Source organism: Ailuropoda melanoleuca, chromosome 8 (assembly GCF_002007445.2).
Source record: "Ailuropoda melanoleuca isolate Jingjing chromosome 8, ASM200744v2, whole genome shotgun sequence".
In the NCBI taxonomy this organism is placed as follows: Eukaryota; Metazoa; Chordata; class Mammalia; order Carnivora; family Ursidae; genus Ailuropoda; species Ailuropoda melanoleuca.
This window is the reverse complement of record NC_048225.1, coordinates 125,611,935-125,630,005: the sequence shown is the minus strand read 5'-3', so window position 1 is coordinate 125,630,005 and position 18,071 is coordinate 125,611,935. Positions and strand designations below refer to the sequence as shown.

The 18,071-nt window shown below is 51.2% G+C and overlaps 1 long non-coding RNA gene across 3 annotated transcripts in view; it reads right to left on the bottom strand.

Annotated features, from left to right (window-relative positions):
• LOC117803489 overlaps nt 1-18,071 on the bottom strand; it is a 97,197-nt gene that overhangs the window by 35,411 nt on the left and 43,715 nt on the right. For all 3 annotated transcript variants that reach the window (XR_004627428.1, XR_004627426.1, XR_004627427.1), the window contains exons 5-6: nt 6,501-6,649; nt 6,220-6,405 (exon numbers count right to left, since the gene is read on the bottom strand). This is a non-coding gene — a long non-coding RNA (uncharacterized LOC117803489). The remainder of the gene's footprint in view (nt 1-6,219; nt 6,406-6,500; nt 6,650-18,071) is intronic.

The following is an 18,071-nucleotide window of genomic DNA, read 5'->3' as shown; positions in this document are numbered from 1 at the left end:
GAATAATCTGGGAAGGTTTGAGAAGATCAGTGGCCCTAATAATCTGCATCATAATAGCTGCGGCCCCAGAAAAACCCAAATCCCACGGGAATGTGGCTTGCTGCTCACATTCCAGTCCCATTGTAGGTGTTCTCAACCGGGCAGCTCTCCTCCACACAGTGACCCAGATGCCCCATCTCCTTCCATTTTTGTGACCATTTCATCTTCAAGACTTGGTTTCCAGCATCACTGCTTACATCAATGTCAAGTAAGCAGCACACAAGAAAAAAGAAAGCGGACAAAATGCTTTTTAACCACCTCAGCCTGTAAGAGACACACATCGATCCACTCACGTACCCTTGGCCCCCAGGCCCATCCAGATACAGGCCATCAGGAAAGGTGGCCCTTGGAAGGGGAGTGTGAATTTTTGGTGGAAACTTATCTGTCTACGTCATAACGTCTTCAAGAGGGCTTATTGGGATCCTGTTCTAAGAATATATGTTTGGGAAACATGGTACCAGGAGTGAAGTCAAAGGAAGGAAGGTCACAAGCTGCCATCTCTCAAACACCCTACATCTGGGCTGAATAAACCAGCCTCCGTCACCGCAGTAAAGCCAGGTGCAGAAGACCTGTCCTCTCTTCCTGAATTCCTTGTTCCCCTCCGGTGTTCTCCTGATGGGAATTGGCTGCTTTTATGGGGACCGCACGCTCTCCAGACGCTGTTAGTGGCAACTCTGCTGCTTTCCCTGAAGACACGGCTAGGGGACCAGCTAAGCAGGGGTGAGGAAGCCCACAGGTGAATTGGGTCCTGTCCTTGATACATTTGGTTTTAATGTTTCTTCTTTTCATAACCTGAGGACCGTAGAGACTGGATCCCTGAGAAATGACTGAATCATGTTATCACAGTTTGATTCAGCAGACATTTGCCAGGTGGTCGTCCCTGGGAAACCCGTCAATCCCAGTACACAGCTCGCGGTGTATAAGTAAAATGGACCGACTACTGAAATACGAATAAACATGAATAAATACTGCAACTATAATATCTCCGTCATAATCATAGCCCTTAACTCTTTACAAAGTGCTTTAGCATCCATGTGCAAATCCAAACAACGGAATGAAATAGCAGAAACACTCCATATAATCTCCATTTTATCAACGAGGAAACAGACTCAAGTGAGCTAACTGGCTGGAGGCCTCGGCTGGGAAGGAGTCGGCTAAAGACGAAAGCCAAGATACTTTAACTCTGGGTTCAGGCTCTTCCAGAATGCTGGGGAAATGGGTCTTTCTTGGGATGGCCACTAGTTCTAGGGTATTTAGAAATCTGTCCTTCAAATTATCCTCTAGCAGAGAGTAGCCTGTCCACCTGTGCTCCCCCTGGGCTAGCACGTGAGTGTCCTTCCTCATTTTCTCTTGGACTCGTATTACCTCTCAGCGCATGTTCTGACTTTTCTCCTTCTCTGCCTGGAATATTTTCTGATGATCTGGGGAAGAAAACGGTTCGTATTTTGATTAAAGTGACAAGGCTGGTTTCCTGCATTTACTTCTCAATCCACAGAGAGTTTCCCACAGCTCCTGCTGTCTTCCTACCCACCCCTGCCAACTGACAATGATTCCCTCCTTCCCTCCCTCTCTCTCTCTCTTTTATCCTGATAACTGATTGAAGGAGCACGAAACCAATGGTGTTGGAACATGGCAGGAAGGTGAGTGAAGGACCGTGATGGGACATGGTTGAAAGAGGGATGTAGCTATGACCACGGAAGGGAGCAAATTCCCTCTCAAGTCCCCGCAGAGACCTGGTCGGCCACACAGCAGGGTGTGTACTGACCTAGAAGGGACTCTGCCTCAATCACTCCCCTTCCCCAGATGCTCAAATGTGCTCCTGACACTCTTCTTCCTTTCCCTTCCCTCGTTCACTCTATTCTCCAGAAACTATATCCTAACGACTCATGCTTGATCCTGCTATTTCTGCTCACGGCTTCCTCTCAGATTTTACCACATGAAGATCCTGGCTGTGTGTTCTCTGCTATTTTGTGGCTCTAAAATTGACGGTGTCCTCGTAGGGCTGGGGTTGGCAAGCTACAGGGTAAATCCACCTGTGGTCCAGCTGTGTAAGGGTCCCAAGCTAAGAACGGTGTTTGTATTTTCTAAAGGATTGTAAATCCACACAAAGATTTATGTCCCACAGAGACAGAAGGGCCACAAAGCCTGAAACATTTACTATCTGACCCTCTGCCAAAAACGTTTGCAGCCCCTGTTCTAGACCCCACAACACCTCTGCTGTCTTGTCTATTGCTATCCTCAGAAAACTTGATTATTTTCTGAGGTTCTCTCCCCAGGTTGAAAGCAGAGGATTCAGGACTACAGGGCAGCCAGCTGCACAGAGAACTGGAGCCAAAGGCCCTTCATATTTGTCCTCCTGTGCATGACCCTTACGAGAAGAGTTTAGGATTTCTTTCCATTTCAACTTAGTGTCTGGGGGTTGGCCATAGAGAACAACTCCTCAGATCATGGCCTTGACATTCCCAATGTCTGCGGGGTCCACTGGAGAACCAGGGGAGGGGCCCCGGCGTGGGAAGCAGCAGGAAGGTTGTGCGGGAGAAAGTTCTGAACCACTTTTCCTCCTGGTGCATCCCACGTGGCAGCAACAGGATGCCCCGGGCCTCAGCAGGAAGAGACCAATGTTCCTATCTTCCCCACATTTGAGTGATATGGCCTCGCTCTGCCCCTAACCCCCCGTGTCAGCAGGCTGAGGTGTCCTTGGACAGGTGAAGGGCCTGAGAGGCCACGATGGCAGTGTCCCCAGGGATCGGGACATTGGCATGCTGGGTGTGCTGCCAAGCCTGACTGCTTCTCTGAGATAAACGTCAGAGCCAGGGGCGTGTGAGTTTGTGAGTTTGTACATCCCAGGAAAGCCTCCACTGAGAGCCCCGAGCGTTAGAGGAGGGGAACGTGCTCTCTGCCAGCAAAACAGGCCACAAGCAAAATAATAGAGGGCCCACAAGACAGCGAAGCAAGCTTTAAAGCCGAAACCCGCCTAACTGTAGGCACATGTGAGCTGTGGGGCCGGCTAAACCCACAGGCCGTGAGAACTGACTTAGAAGACAGATACAAAGACAGTGACAATAATAATGTCAAGGGAGAACAACCCTGTGTGGTCTGGAACGCTGCTCTTAGTAGAATGGACGAGGTCCACACGGGGATTTTCACTGTTACATAAGTGCTTATGTGAACGGTTACTTCTGCATCTAAAGCCCTTGTCGAGGGCCACAGGCTGAGAAAGGACCAGAGACTGAAGAGCAGGGGCAGATACCAGGAGAAAAGGGCACAGGTGAAATCAGACAGCGGGGACACTTTGCTTCGGCCACCTAGAAGCAAGTTACCCCTCACCCCGAACCTCCGTTCTCATCCCCGAAGTTAGCACATCCCTACTCTTCAGGGGTCTTGTGAGGATTAGAGGCTCTTTTTCTAACACGACTGGCTCATGGCTGAGCCTCCAGAGAAAGAGAGGGTGGGCAGGTGCCGCCCGGCGTTCCAGGAAACACAGCGGCCCGAGTTTCAGGACAGCGCAACTTGCGGCGGTGATCCCACACTTCTGTGTACGTTCGGGATAAAAGATGCTCACAGCAGTCCCACAGTGACTATGGCAGCTCCCAGCTGCAGAATCCTTCCACTCTGGGCCAGGAATTACGGGCAAACGTGTGCAAGTCACCCTCCTCCCGTCCACTGCTTGACAGGCATTCCAGACTCCCCAACCCCCTCTGCCTTCTCCGCTTCTAACCCCACACCTCCTGCTTTCGGACATTCTCAGCCTCCAGGAAGCCCCCCAAACACCTCCATGCGGTAAGAGATACTCCTGTCTGAGAACAGGCGTTAGAAAACCAAGACACGGAATGAGGAAAATGTGCGGCCAGAGCCTCACTGGCCTGGAGTGTGCCCCCCCACTTCCTGCACCGTAGCTCTCTCTGTGGGGGTGACCAGGCAGGAGCTCTGCTTCGTGTTTGCAAGTCTCTGGGATTATCAGTAATGAAAATGCAATCCGAAACGGGGAGAATCACTTCGAAAGCAATGAAGCATACCCTGGAGATAGGAGTATCACCGAAGATTCAGCGATCTCATTCCCAAGTATACAATCTGAAAACTCTCACTCCAGGAGACAGAAGACTACTTGTTTATAAATGACAAAGCGTGGAAACGGCCACGTGCCCATCAAAGGCAGGATGTAGGAGTAAATTGTGGTATTTTCCTACCATGGAGCAGCATATATCCATAAACGTAAGTTAAGTGTTGACCTCTAAAAGCCTGGGTAAATCTCAGAAAATATAATCACGAGGGAACAAAGAGAATATATGTCCATTTATAAGAAGTTTAAAAATAAGCAAAGCTAGGTAACAGAGTATTTCGGGATAGCTGCATTTGAGATCTAACCATACAGAAAGCTAAGGGGGCGAGGGTCGCCCACACGGGCTGGGGGTGAAAACCCAAGAGCTGTCAAAGGAACGGGCAGTGTTCTCATTTTCAGCTGACTAGTTGAGACTTGACTGTTTATTTTATGATTGTAATTACGTGCTTTTTACTGTGTATATATTTTATATACATCATTGGGTATGAATAATTTATTTCACAGTAAAGAATTAATGTAACCCCGATAAGCACGGGCCCCTTGGGCAGCCCCACTCTCGTGCACGCTGACCTGAGCCCAGCAAGCACACCGGAGCGGACTCCAGAGTCGCGGCATCCAGACCCAAAGTCTGTGGAGGGTGGAGATGATGTCACTTTTCGTGCAGTGCGTGGCAAAACTGGGCCTCTGTCTACACTCACCTCCATCCCTTTTCTCTACATGGTGCTTACACAGTCTCTTTCTCCAACACCTGTCTCCTCCGAACCTTCAAGAAGACCCGTGTCAACCCCGACGATCGGGTCTCCCATGTCACACAGCCCACCGCCCTGCCGGCTCTCGCCCCCAGAACATGATATGCTGACCCAGGCGCGGCCACAGAATTTTAAATCTCATCAAAAAAACACAAAACAAAGCAAATAGGAACTAGCACAACCAACAACTTTCAGAAAACAAAAAGCGCAGACGAACAGGAATCCACTGGTGCCAGAAAGAAGCAGAAATCCAAGAAGTAGCGACCGACGAGACAGGCGATTATCCCTACCTGGCAAGGCAGCGTCGCGGTCCCGAGGAGAATGGACGCTCACCCGGTGAAGGATGTCACCTCATCTCGGTGAGGAAATAGCACCGCTGGGTGCACAGCCCCACGTCCCATGTCTAACCCACCTCTGAAGCCTCTCTCCTCCCAGGTCTCCCCAGATCGGTGCATGGCCACCCATCACTGACCTCAGAGACACGCCTGCCTCCTGTTTTACCGTCCACGCCCACAAACCTGGTCACATCAGCAAATCCAAACCAGAGTTTATCTTAAAACACCTCAAACCTACATCCTTGTGTCTTTCCTGCCATTATGTTATCCCGGACGGTACCGTCCCCTCCACTCACGACGCTCCTGCTGCACTTCCCCTCCCCCGCCGCGCGCTCTGGGTGGGGACCAGGGGACCAGGGCAGGTCCCTGCACAAGCCCACGTGCCTCTCGGGGCAGGGGGACCCTTTTCTCCACCCCGCACCGCTGCTGAAGAATCCCCTAGTTACCTCCCACGTCACCAACGGACAAAGGCTCTGTGTTCCTCTTCACTGAAGTAGGGACACCTGTCAGTCTCTTACTTATTCCCTAATTACAGATGGCAGCCACTCCCTTTCTTGTTCCCCGCGGCTTTCCCTTCCGTCTAGCCAGTTTCTGCTGCTTGCACACACGCCTCGCGAGGGTCAGGACCTCATGGGTCGTGTTTATCATGACTCTTCCAGCTGCCAGCACCGTGACCTGCATCAAAGAGCTGCTCGATGTGGCAACAACCGAGAGAAGGACAGATTCATCCAAGCCCACAATAAAATGACTTCCGTCTCAATCAATGCAGCACATCTTCTGTGTTAGTCATTGTGTGGGGGAGACAGAAATAAAGGACACGCAGTTCTGCGTGGAGAGCTCCACGGCAGGAGCGCCCTGGGCTGTGACAGAGGCAGGGCCCCTGGTCCGGACGCCACAGGAGGGGAGGGAAGTAGAGAAAGGCCACACAGAGGAGTCTGGACTTTAGGGGATGTGTTAAGCCATCAGGTGAAGAAATGGAGGAAGGGCACTCCGAGGGCAGGAAAGACAAATTGTCCCAACCTGGGAAGACACTGACCGTTGTGGCTGCTCTCCGTGGAACCCCTCCAGCTGGAACTGTGCGCACCAAGGACACTAATGCTGCTCTGGGTACGCTGTCCTGTCCTGAAGCCCAAGGCAGACCCACGTGCCCCACTGCCAAGTGCCATCTCATCCCAGGCTCTGCCTCTGGTGGGGGGGGCGGCTTTATCTCAGGCACACACACCTGTTAAACAAAGGGAAAGACTTCAAGCCTCAGTAGTGACTTGGATCGCATTCCCGAGGGCAAGTCTGCTAAGGGAACCTGTACGAGAAACTCACCTGAGAAGGGACAGCTCCAGCCATCATCTACGTTCAGTGAAAGCAGAGCTTCTACAACCAGAGCTGGGACCCGCCGTCCTGGAACCTTCTGGAACTGTGTGTTAATGAGAGGCTCCTAGAGCTGCACTGTTAAAGGTGTTCTATCAAACCTTTATGATTGGGGGGGAAAAAAAGGCAGGTAAGGAGAGAGTAACAGTCAGACCCTGAGTATAATCATCAGTTTCTAAGATCTGTGGATTCACAGGGGCCATTTCTGAATTATACTCTGTTAAGATGTTTCCACACCAAGGACTTGGAATCCTGCTTTAAAACACAAAAGTTATAATTAGAAGGACCTTTAGAGATAATCTTGTTCACGCTTCATTTTATAATTGAGGAGACTAAGACCAATATATTAAGATGATACATGTAATCAAGGCACTTGTGATGGTTAATTTCATGGGTCAACTTGACTGAGTCATGAGTGCCCAGATATTTAGTCAAACATTATTCTGGTGTGCGTGGATGAGATTAACGTTTGAATGGGCGGACTGAGTAAAGCAGACTGCCCTCCCCCGTGTGAGGGAGCCTCGTCCGATCAAAGGTCTAAGTAGAATAAAAGGCAGAATAAGGCAGAGTTATTCTTCTCTGCCTGACTTGGAGCCAAAACATCGGCCTCCTGCCTTTTGAATTTGTACTTGAACTGGAACTTACATCCCTGACTCCCGACCCTCGGACTCAGACTAGAATTATACAACCGGCTCTCCTTGGTCTGAACTCAGTCTCTGTCATGTGGGGGTCAATTCCTTATACTAAATCTCTCTTCCTCCCTCCTCCTAGACATCCCCTCATCTCTCTATCTCTCTCTGTCTCTCTGTATCGCTCTCTCTCACACACACACACACACACACACTCACCCCATCGGTTCTGTCTCTGGACGACCTATAGGGATGAACGGAGTCCCAAGGCAATCACTGCGGCCAGCCTCAGCTGCTCCTCTGGCTGCCTGCGGTCCTGGAGCCAGTCCAATGCCATACCCTTAGAAGCTTCCTCCACCCTGGCCTTTCCACTGTCCCGTGGGCTCTGTGTCCACACGATGGCCTGTCAAGACTCCTGCCTTCTCCTTTGTTTGACTTTTCCACCACTCTCGACCTTCTCTTTACTTCTGCTGCAACCAGGTTCTTTTCCTCATGTAAAAAAATACAACCCAATACTCTGAGAATGACCTGTACCAGGACAGCGGGTCCAGCCGCACACTCTGAGAATGACCTGTATCAGGACAGCCAGTCCACCTGCAGGCTCTGAGAATGTCCTGTATGAGGACAGCCGGTCCACACGCACGCTCTGAGAATGACCTGTATTAGGACAGCCATCCACCTGCAGGCTCTGAGAATGACCTGTATGGAGATAGCCGGTCCACCCAAATGCTCTGAGAATAACCTGTATCAGATACCCAGCTCACCGGCACACTCTGAGAATGACCTGTATCAGGACAGCCGGTCCACCTGCATGCTCTGAGGATAACCTGTATTAGGACAGCCGGTACACCCACAGGCTCTGAGAATAACATGTATCAGGACAGCTGGCTTACCCGCATGCTCCCAGAATGACCTGTATCAGGACAGCCGGTTCACCCGCGTGCTCTGAGAATAGCCTGTATCAGGACATCCGGCTCACCCGCATGCTCTGAGAATGACCTGTATCAGGACAGCCGGTTTACTCGCATGCTCTGAGAATGACCTGTATGAGAACAGCTGGCTTCCCGCATGCTCTGAGAATAACCTTTATCAGTAGAGCCGGTCCACCCGCACGCTCTGAGAATGACCTGTACCAGGGAAGCCGGTCCACCCGCACGCTCGGAGAATGACCTGTACCAGGACAGCCGGTCCACCCGCACGCTCTGAGAATGACCTGTACCAGGACAGCTGGTCCACCCGCACGCTCAGAGAATGACCTGTACCAGGACAGCCGGTCCACCCGCATGATCTGAGAATGACCTGTATGAGAACAGCCGGTCCACCCGCACGCTCGGAGAATGACCTGTACCAGGACAGCCGGTTCACCCGCACGCTCTGAGAATGACCTGTACCAGGAGAGCCGTTCCACCCGCACGCTCTAAAATTGATCTCTACCAGGACAGCCGGTCCACCCGCACGCTCGGAGAATGACCTGTACCAGGACAGCCGGTCCACCCGCACGCTCTGAGAATGACCTGTACCAGGACAGCTGGTCCACCCGCATGATCTGAGAATGACCTGTATGAGGACAGCCGGCTTACCCGCACGCTCTGAGAATGACCTGTGTCAGTACAGCCGGTTCACCCGGATGCTCTGAGAATGACCTGTATCAGGACAGCCGGTCCACCCACACGCTCTGAGAATAACCTGTATCAGGACAGCCGGCTTATCCGCATGCTCTGAGAATGACCTGTGTCAGGACAGCCGGTCTACCCGCACGCTCTGAGAATGACCTCTATGAGGACAGCCGGCTTATCCGCACGCTCTGAGAATGACCTGTGTCAGGACAGCCGGTCCACCCGCATGCTCTGAGGATAACCTGTATTAGGACAGCCGGTACACCCACAGACTGAGAATAACCTGTATCAAGACAGCTGTCCACCTGCAGGCTCTGAGAATGACCTGTATCAGGACAGCCAGCTTACCCGCATACTCTGAGAATGACCTGTATCAGGACAGCCGGCTTACCCACATGCTCTGAGAATGACCTGTATAAGGACAGCCGGTCCACCCGCACGCTCTGAGAATGACCTGTATCAGGACAGCCAGTCCACCCACACGCTCTGAGAATAACCTGTATGAGGACAGCTGGTCCACCCACATGCTCTGAGAATGACCTGTATGAGGACAGCTTGTCCACCCACAGGCTCTGAANCACCCACACGCTCTGAGAATAACCTGTATGAGGACAGCTGGTCCACCCACATGCTCTGAGAATGACCTGTATCAGGACAGCTTGTCCACCCACAGGCTCTGAAAATGACCTGTATGAGAACAGCTGGTCCACCCGCATGTTCTGAGAATGACCTGTATGAGGAGAGCCGGTCCACCCGCATGCTCTGAGAATGACCTGTATGAGGACAGCCAGCTTACCCGCATGCTCTGAGAATGACCTGTATGAGGACAGCTGGTCCACCCGCATGCTCTGAGAATGACCTGTATGAGGACAGCTGGTCCACCCGCATGCTCTGAGAATGACCTGTATGAGGACAGCTGGTCCACCCGCATGCTCTGAGAATGACCTGTATGAGGACAGCTGGTCCACCCGCATGCTCTGAGAATGACCTGTATGAGGACAGCTGGTCCACCCGCATGCTCTGAGAATGACCTGTATGAGGACAGCTGGTCCACCCGCATGCTCTGAGAATGACCTGTATGAGGACAGCTGGTCCACCCGCATGCTCTGAGAATGACCTGTATGAGGACAGCTGGTCCACCCGCATGCTCTGAGAATGACCTGTATGAGGACAGCTGGTCCACCCGCATGCTCTGAGAATGACCTGTATGAGGACAGCTGGTCCACCCGCATGCTCTGAGAATGACCTGTATGAGGACAGCCAGCTTACCCGCATGCTCTGAGAATAACCTGTATGAGGACAGCTGGTCCACCCACATGCTCTGAGAATGACCTGTATGAGGACAGCTGGTCCACCCGCAGGCTCTGAGAATGACCTGTATGAGGACAGCTGGTCCACCCTCATGCTCTGAGAATGACCTGTATGAGGACAGCCAGCTTACCCGCATGCTCTGAGAATGACCTGTATGAGGACAGCCGGTCCACCCGCACGCTCTGAGAATGACCTATATGAGGACAGCTGGTCCACCCGCACGCTCTGAGAATGACGTGTATCAGGACAGCCAGACCACCCGCAGGCTCTGAGAATGACCTGTATGAGGACAGCTGGCTCACCCACATGCTCTGAGAATGACCTGTATCAGGACCACCAGTTCACCGAGTCCTCCAAGGCCATGTCTGCTGTGACCCACCCATTCACACCTTCTGACTTCACTTCCATGCACATCAGCCCTCACGTCTATGGCCTTCTCTAGAAAACCACCACTTGCCAACATCCTAAACCTTGTCTGTCTTTGCCCTTCCTTGGCATTCACACCCTGTCCCCTCACACCGTAACTCAGTTGTGTCAATGGTCAGCTCTCCGCCTGTGTCCCCAGGTGGCTCATTGCAGCTAGAGGAGATCACAGGATGGTAAGTGCGTGAGAGCCGACTCGTTTTGCACAAACGTGCAGAGTTTCCTACCGACCCGACTCCAGATGCCAGCAATAATTACTGCAAGATTTCTTCATTCTCCTCAGAAACCTGATCCCTCTACATCTGAGTTCACTCTCAGAAAATTATTCATGTTCCTCCTTCACAGAGGATTTGGAATCCCTTAGGCAGGGCTCCCTCGATTCTCTAGCTGCAGCGGGTCACATCGTGGCCCCCCAGGATGTGCCCAGATCTTCAAACTCGTGGATGTGACCTTATTTGGAGAAAGTGTCTTTGCAGGTATAATTAAATTAAGGATCTCAAGATGAGATCCACCCTGGATTTAGGGTGAGCCTTAGTTCCCACAGCAGGTGTCTCTCTAGGAGTAAGGCTGAGAGAGGTTTGGGACACGGAGAAGCTGGCCTCGTGAAGACAGAGGCAGACAGTGGAGGCGTGCAGCCCCATGCCAGGGAGCCCCTTCTTGGGAAGTCAGACCTTGATGACCTGTTTAGACTTCCAGCCTCCAAAACTGCAGGAGAATAAACCCCTGTGGTTTGTAAGCCACCAAGATTGGGGTAAACTGTCAGGGCATTTCTAGGACACGAGTAACACCCACCAAGCTGACACCTGCTTCCATCCCCACCCTCTTCAGTCACCAGGGTAGGGTGGGACATCTCCTACATCTCCAGCTGTGGATCCCACAACAAGGCCTCACGACTAACGCTACGAGTCTCAAGACAAACACTCGGGTATGAATCCCAGCTCTGCCACTTCCCGCGCGGCCTTGGTTCCTCCTAGTGCCCAACTGTGCCTCAGTTTCCCCAACTCAAAAAATGGGATCCTAACAGCAGTCCCTCTCTCCGTGAGGCTGTGTAAATGGGACAATGCTCTTAGAACAGTTCCCGCATAAGGAAGGGCACGATAACTGATTAACTCTGGCTGCCTTCTTAGGGACTCCACTCCCTACGACTATTCCCTCTTGATCCCTCAGTCTTCCGTTCTTTGTGCGATAACTTCCATGAGTAGTGAAACACTCTCAACCACCCCTTTCCAAAAACAGAACAGCACTCCCTCATCACACCGGCCCCTCCAGCTCCCACCTCACCCCTAGCCTCCGATTCACAAGAGGCAGTTTAACTTTATAAACTCACTGTCTTCACTTGCTCACCTCTACTCACTGTGAACTCCCTGAAGCCCACAGTCACTCCACTAGGACCCCACCTGACAGGGGCCACCCATTACTAAATCCCACATTCGTCCTTCTCAGCAACATGCACGCTGTGCCACGTGCACCCTTTCCAGAAGCTTCTCCCACGTGGCTCCACAGTGGCTCTCCTGGTTCTCTCCCCCCTGACTGGTCTCATCAGCTGGCTTCTGACTCCTCTAACGATTCCTTAACAACGGGGGGCCTCAGGGCTCCTTCCTGGCTGCTCTTCCTGCTCCCTCTGCATTCTGGGAGCTGTTGACCACTTCCAAAACACCAATTTACCCTCAACAGGAGGGTGACTCCTAACTTGCGTCTCCAGCCCAGACTTCCCTTCAGAGCACCAGGCTTCTACCTCCAGGCGTTCACTGACATATCTGCCTCCATGCATTCGATGTCCCAAATTCAGCACGCCCAAAGGGGAAACACTCCTCCCCCTGGCCATTCTGAGAATCTACCTCGCGTCCAGTACTCCCTGTTTCACTAAATGAAACTGCCATTTGCCCCTCTACTCAAGACAGAAAACTAGGTTCTTCTCCTTCCCGTACTCCTTACAACCGATTTCCAGCAAGTCTAATCCATGTAACCTCTCTCGGCTGCATTCACTTCTCTCGGGCTCCCCTGCTCCAGTAGAAGCCAGGGCCACACCACACCTACCTTTGAACTCATGTCCAGTCTGTGTTCCCATCAGTCCTGCTCCACATTTCAGCTAGAATAACTTTTCTAACATATAATCTAAGAGTGGCCACCAACCCCCTTACACACACATACTTAAAATCTTTCATTGACTGGTATTTGCTCCTAAGATAAAATCTTGGAATAAAATCCAGAGGTGGGAGCCAGGGTGGGCGAAATGGATAAAGGTGGTCAAAGGTTACAAATTTCCAGTTACAAAATAAAAAAATCCCGGGGATGTAATCTACAGCATGGTGAGTATAGTCAATAATATTGTACCATATATTTAAAAGTTGCTAAAAGAGTGGATCTTAAAAGTTCTTATCACAAGAAAATAGAAATTATAATTATGCATAGGGATGGATATTAACTAGACTTATTGTTAAAAAAAATCCAAACACCTTGAAAAGGTTTATCAGCCTCTCCATCATCTGGCTCTCACCATTAGGCTTCTGCCCCATAGCCCTCCTGGCATCATTTTGTTCTCCCCTTCTGCCATGGGTTAATACCCCTTCTTCCAGGAAGCCCTCCATAACTCTCTAGCTTCCAGGTATTCCACAACATTCTCTGGACTTCCCCTACCAGAGAACTCACCAGAAGTCTTCTGGGATGACCTCATCAGTGTTTTCCACACTGTATAGAAAGCTCTGCAAAGACCAGTCAGGACTGTCTTGCTCCCCTGATATCCCCACGGGCTTCCAAAACTTCTGACACAGAGTAAGCGTCTCATGAAGACCGCCTGAGTGAATGAATGCACACTGCTTTTCTTGTGAATGACTCAGTACTTCAGTCTGGCATTTCTCTGAATTCCCTATGAATCATGACTGAATTTGTATATGTAAAATGACCATAATTAAGAGTTATTGACTGAATTAAAGGAGAGGAAGCAATTAGAGTGATTTATCCCTGAATTCTCCCATAGCATAAGTTAATTTGAAGGAAAGAAATTACTGAATGAAAACCTAGAAACCAAGAGCAGTTTCGTGGTGTGACCTGAACGCCTCGTGGAGAAAAAGCTTTAATGGACATGGCGCTCTGGGCCAGTGAGACTACAAAAAAGACCATTTACAGCAGACCAGAAGGGTCCTGAAGGGTCAACTTGGAAACTGCGAAGAAACATGTATTTTAGCTAAGGAACCAAGAGGAGGAGGATTTGGAATAGGCAGTGCTGGGGACTAAATCCAGATTTGAGGGACTGCTAAATACGACATCTCATAATCGGGACAAAGTTGGTTTCCATAGCAACTATACTTCCCATGCCTTTAACCAATGATCTGTTTCTTACTAATGCTCTTCCAGGTAAGTCTAACATTTTATTCTTCTTTGTTCATATATGGACACAGACGAGGCTTACAGACGACAAATGTACTGAAACAGGGCAGATGTGGTCTCTGGCCAAAACCGAGTCAGAAAAGAACGCATCTTTGTGTTCCTGCTTTAACACACAAGTGAGGAACATACAGGAGCATCTAAGAAGCGGAGCTCACATACCAGGGGGAAATGCCATCTGCAAGAACGTGGACTTTCCAGAGAAGGAGTCTAGAGTTTGCGCTGGAAAAACCCAGCCGGTGATGTGGCGCGGGCCTTCCAGCAGGTGGCGCCCGGAAACAATCGATGCAAAACATAGGCGCCGAAGTCCCGAAGTCACGTCTACACTAATCATCTCCCTTTCGAGAGCTCTGCATGCTGCTCACACGCTCGGGAGACTGTGGAATCCATGTCCTCTGTAAAACACACACACCCATGCGCAGAGACACATTCCTCTGCTAGACAGCCGGGTAGCAACAGCACTATATTATGCAAGCAAACATTAACGCGGGTGTACAAATATGCACGTAGACATATGCGAAGTGAGTCTGTTTCTCAGGGCCAATCCATCTCCTCCAAATGGGCCTTGGAAACCGTCTAGTAAATATTCCACACATCTCCACAATGACTAACCCGACGTTCCACGTTCTCTCCAAACACCCAACGCCCTCCTCTTCCCATCGCCCCTGAAGATGACACGACACCTTGATTTAAAGGAAGGAAGGGGCCTTGCAGGACGAGGAGGAGCCACCTCGGGGGTCAGATGCAATCTCTTCTCTTCCCGACCTCGGGCAGGCCAGCCTGCACCTGCACACCCCTGCATTTCACGTGGTCCACGCTGCCGCGAGAAAGGAACACCTGCCAGCTTCCCCAAGGTAACCCTTCGTGGGTACACGGCTTCTTATTCCCCTCCACCTTCTCACAGACCCTGGCTACCACCCGTGCTTCACTTCTCTCTCTCTAGAATATTCAAACTCTCCTTCGCCATGATTTCCTTCCCTGTGGATTTCAAGGGGCTCAAGTCCCTGCTGCTAAAACACGAACTCAGTGGCACGGTCTGAGCCAATCACTGTCCAGACGGAGAGATGGCTCTGGGAGGGTTCACCATCCCATACCATCCCATCTGGTTGGTTTACGTGTGAAAGTGTCCGTAATTGGACATTTTAAAGAAAACAAAAAAGGTCATTCTTCTTGTTGGGTGCCCCTGTCTTCCCACTCATCAGCTTCTCCGCCACACTTCTGAGAGTTGCCTCAACCTGGTCACCTCCCTCACGGCTGGGCTGCCGTCCACTCCCGTCTGGTTTCTTGCCCTGACGCTCCACAGACACCCAGACCGCTCTCACCACCGACTTCCATGCCACTTAATCTAACATTGACTTGGGTTATGACCATTCTGGACATGGCAGTAACACGTGGCGCCCCTCCACGGCCCCTCCCTGGACACTCCCTGGGCTTTGGGGGTGGTGCGGTTCTGCTCTCCGTCTTACCCCTCCTGTACGACTTCGCTCTCTCTCCTCAATGTTGGAGTCCTCTGAGCTCGTCGCTGGCCCCCTCACTCTGCACCTTCCGCCAGCTGGCCTCATGCAAACGTCTGGCTCCCAACATGCAGAGGACTCCCCAGATCAGATCGCCATTTCAGACCCGGGTCCAGCTCCCGACCTCACACACACCCGACGTCTCTTGGAGGTCTCCAAAGCACCTCCAAAGGAGAAGCCCAAAGCTGGGCTCACCTTTTTCTGCCCTGAACCTGCTCTTCTTACCTGTTCCTCATCTTGGTCAGTGGGACGCGAGCCAGAAATCGTGGCGCCGTCCTGGGCAACTCCTTCCTCTTTCTGCCGTTTCCACTCTGTCACCAAATCCTGCACATTTTGGCTCCTACACATCCCTACACCCCAGCTTCTCTGCTCTGTCTCCACCACCCTCCTCGGAGCTGTGCCACGCCCCACGGCTAGCAACTCTCCTTCAGCTCTGGCATCTCCCCGGGCGCCTTCCAGGCTGTTCTCTGAGCTGCAGTAAAAGCCATCTTCCTAAAATGCAAATTTAATCATGCAATCTTTGGCTTAAAAATCTCCAGTGGTTTCCCTCCGTCTTTCAGAAAAGGACAAATCCCGCTAGAGTTCCTACGCAGCCGTGTGGGGTCAGGCTCCCTCCAACTCTGCGTCTCTCTCCGACTCCACTTACACCACCTTCCACCTCCCTCTCCCTGGTGAGACCACCTCGCCTCTCCTTATCTGTTCTCTCTGCCACCATGACACCTTGAGCTCCCTGGTCCTCGGTCCGGGAAGCTCCTTCCTCCTTCATTCTCTGCCTCACCGTTTCCCACTGATCTTTTGGACTCTACTCCAGAGCCACTGCCTAGAAGAAGCTTCCCGGCCTGTCTGAAGAGCTCAGCTCCCCCGCCTCAGACCTGCCCGCCCCGTGGATCACCCCTTCACTCACAGCCCAATTTTCTGTGTGAGCATTTGTGTCTTCTGCTCGTCAGTGTGTCCCAGGACCTAGTTCAGTGCTTGGCACGTAGCAGGTATTCAATAAATGTTTGTTGAGTGATTAATGAAGTCATGCGCATTCCCTGCCAGGTCTCTAGCCCCTTAACCTGTCTCCAGACTATCTCCCCTTCATCTCTGAGTGGGTGCTCAGGGGTCACAGCTCATTTTTAATATTAATTTATTTCTTTTCTTTTGTAACTGGGGTATGCCAGGCACCCATGTGGGGCACGCCAGGCAACACTTTTACTATCAGATTCAAGGTCAGCTAATTATTTTTGTGCTTAAAAAGTGCAGCCATAGGGAGTAGAACCAAAATTTGTACTAGAATGTAGCGTAAAGCATTAAGACTTCAGGGAAATGCCCTGCTTGGCCTTTGGTCCTGACCCCTGGGGGTCAGCAGTCACTCTCCTCTGCTGTTAGGAGCACGCTGAAGTACAAAAATTTTGAAAACACTGTTAGAAGTTTGTACATAATCAGAAAAGAAAAAAATTTTGTATTCCTTCAAAATAAATAAAATTGGTTCTAAATTGTCTGCAATTCTGGACGCAGCCATTTCTCTCCTCCAAAGTGGCCCATAGATGTAGGAAAAGAAAGAAAAGATTATGAGGGGCGGTTAGCGATTCCCAGGTGACACTCCTCCCAGACTCAGGAGGGAGGTGGGTCTGCGGGAGGAACGCTCCCAGGAAGGGCCAGGAACCCGGAGCCACACCCTGGGCTCCCCTCCCCACACCATGCGGATGGACTTGCCTCATCCCTGCTTTAAAGCCTGGCACTGCTTGCCAAAGAGGCTTCACAAGGGCCTCTCCACAGGCCTGTGGAGGCTTTTCCCCAGGCTGCACGAGGATCCCTGCACAGTCTCCAAGCTCAGCCCCAGAGAGAAAGGCGGGACCCCCACAGCGACCGCAGTGAGTGGACGTGGTCTCAGAGGGTAACTGTGCTTCTCTACTCCCCCTGGCACTCCACGATGCCCAGGCATTTCCAAGGGACAGCGACATGTGGCCGGTGGCCAAGTCCCCCACATCCTCACCACGGTCTCCAGGAAACCAGCCTAATGGCTGGAACACTGTCCACAAACAAAGGAAACAGCATGTGTTTTGGCCCCTACTGTGTATCTAGCCATCCAGACACTTTGACATTTTACCTTATTTAATTCTAGGTATTATTCAGCTCATCTCTAGATGAGGAAATCAGGGCTCAAGAGGCCTAGTGCACGCCCGGGTCATACAGCCAGCAAACAGCAAGACCTCAGACCGAGTCCCAAGTCCGCTGATCCCAGGCTGTCACCTCCTCCACTGAGTTCGCGGTTCCTGTGCCTCGTATCATATCCATGTCCCACCACCGCTCTGTCGAGGGACCCCTTCTCAGAGTTCTCAGTGAAACAGCATCACCATCACAGAAGCAGAAAGATCCAGCTCCCAGGGAGGGCACAGCGAAGTTTACAGACATCCTGTTCCATGATAATTTATAGAAATGACTGAGGACGTAAACACCGAAATAATGTTTGGGGGAGAGTAAGTTCCATTTGCTACGGCTTTTAAACACAAACAAAACGCATTTTTGCTAGTAGGTGACAACCATTGTAATGGCAATAAATAAAAGTAATTAGTTCTCAGACAAAATGTAAGTGATCCATGCCAGCTCAGCTCTCCAGAGATGATAAATCACTTTTCTGGGAGGATATTGTGATAAAACCCT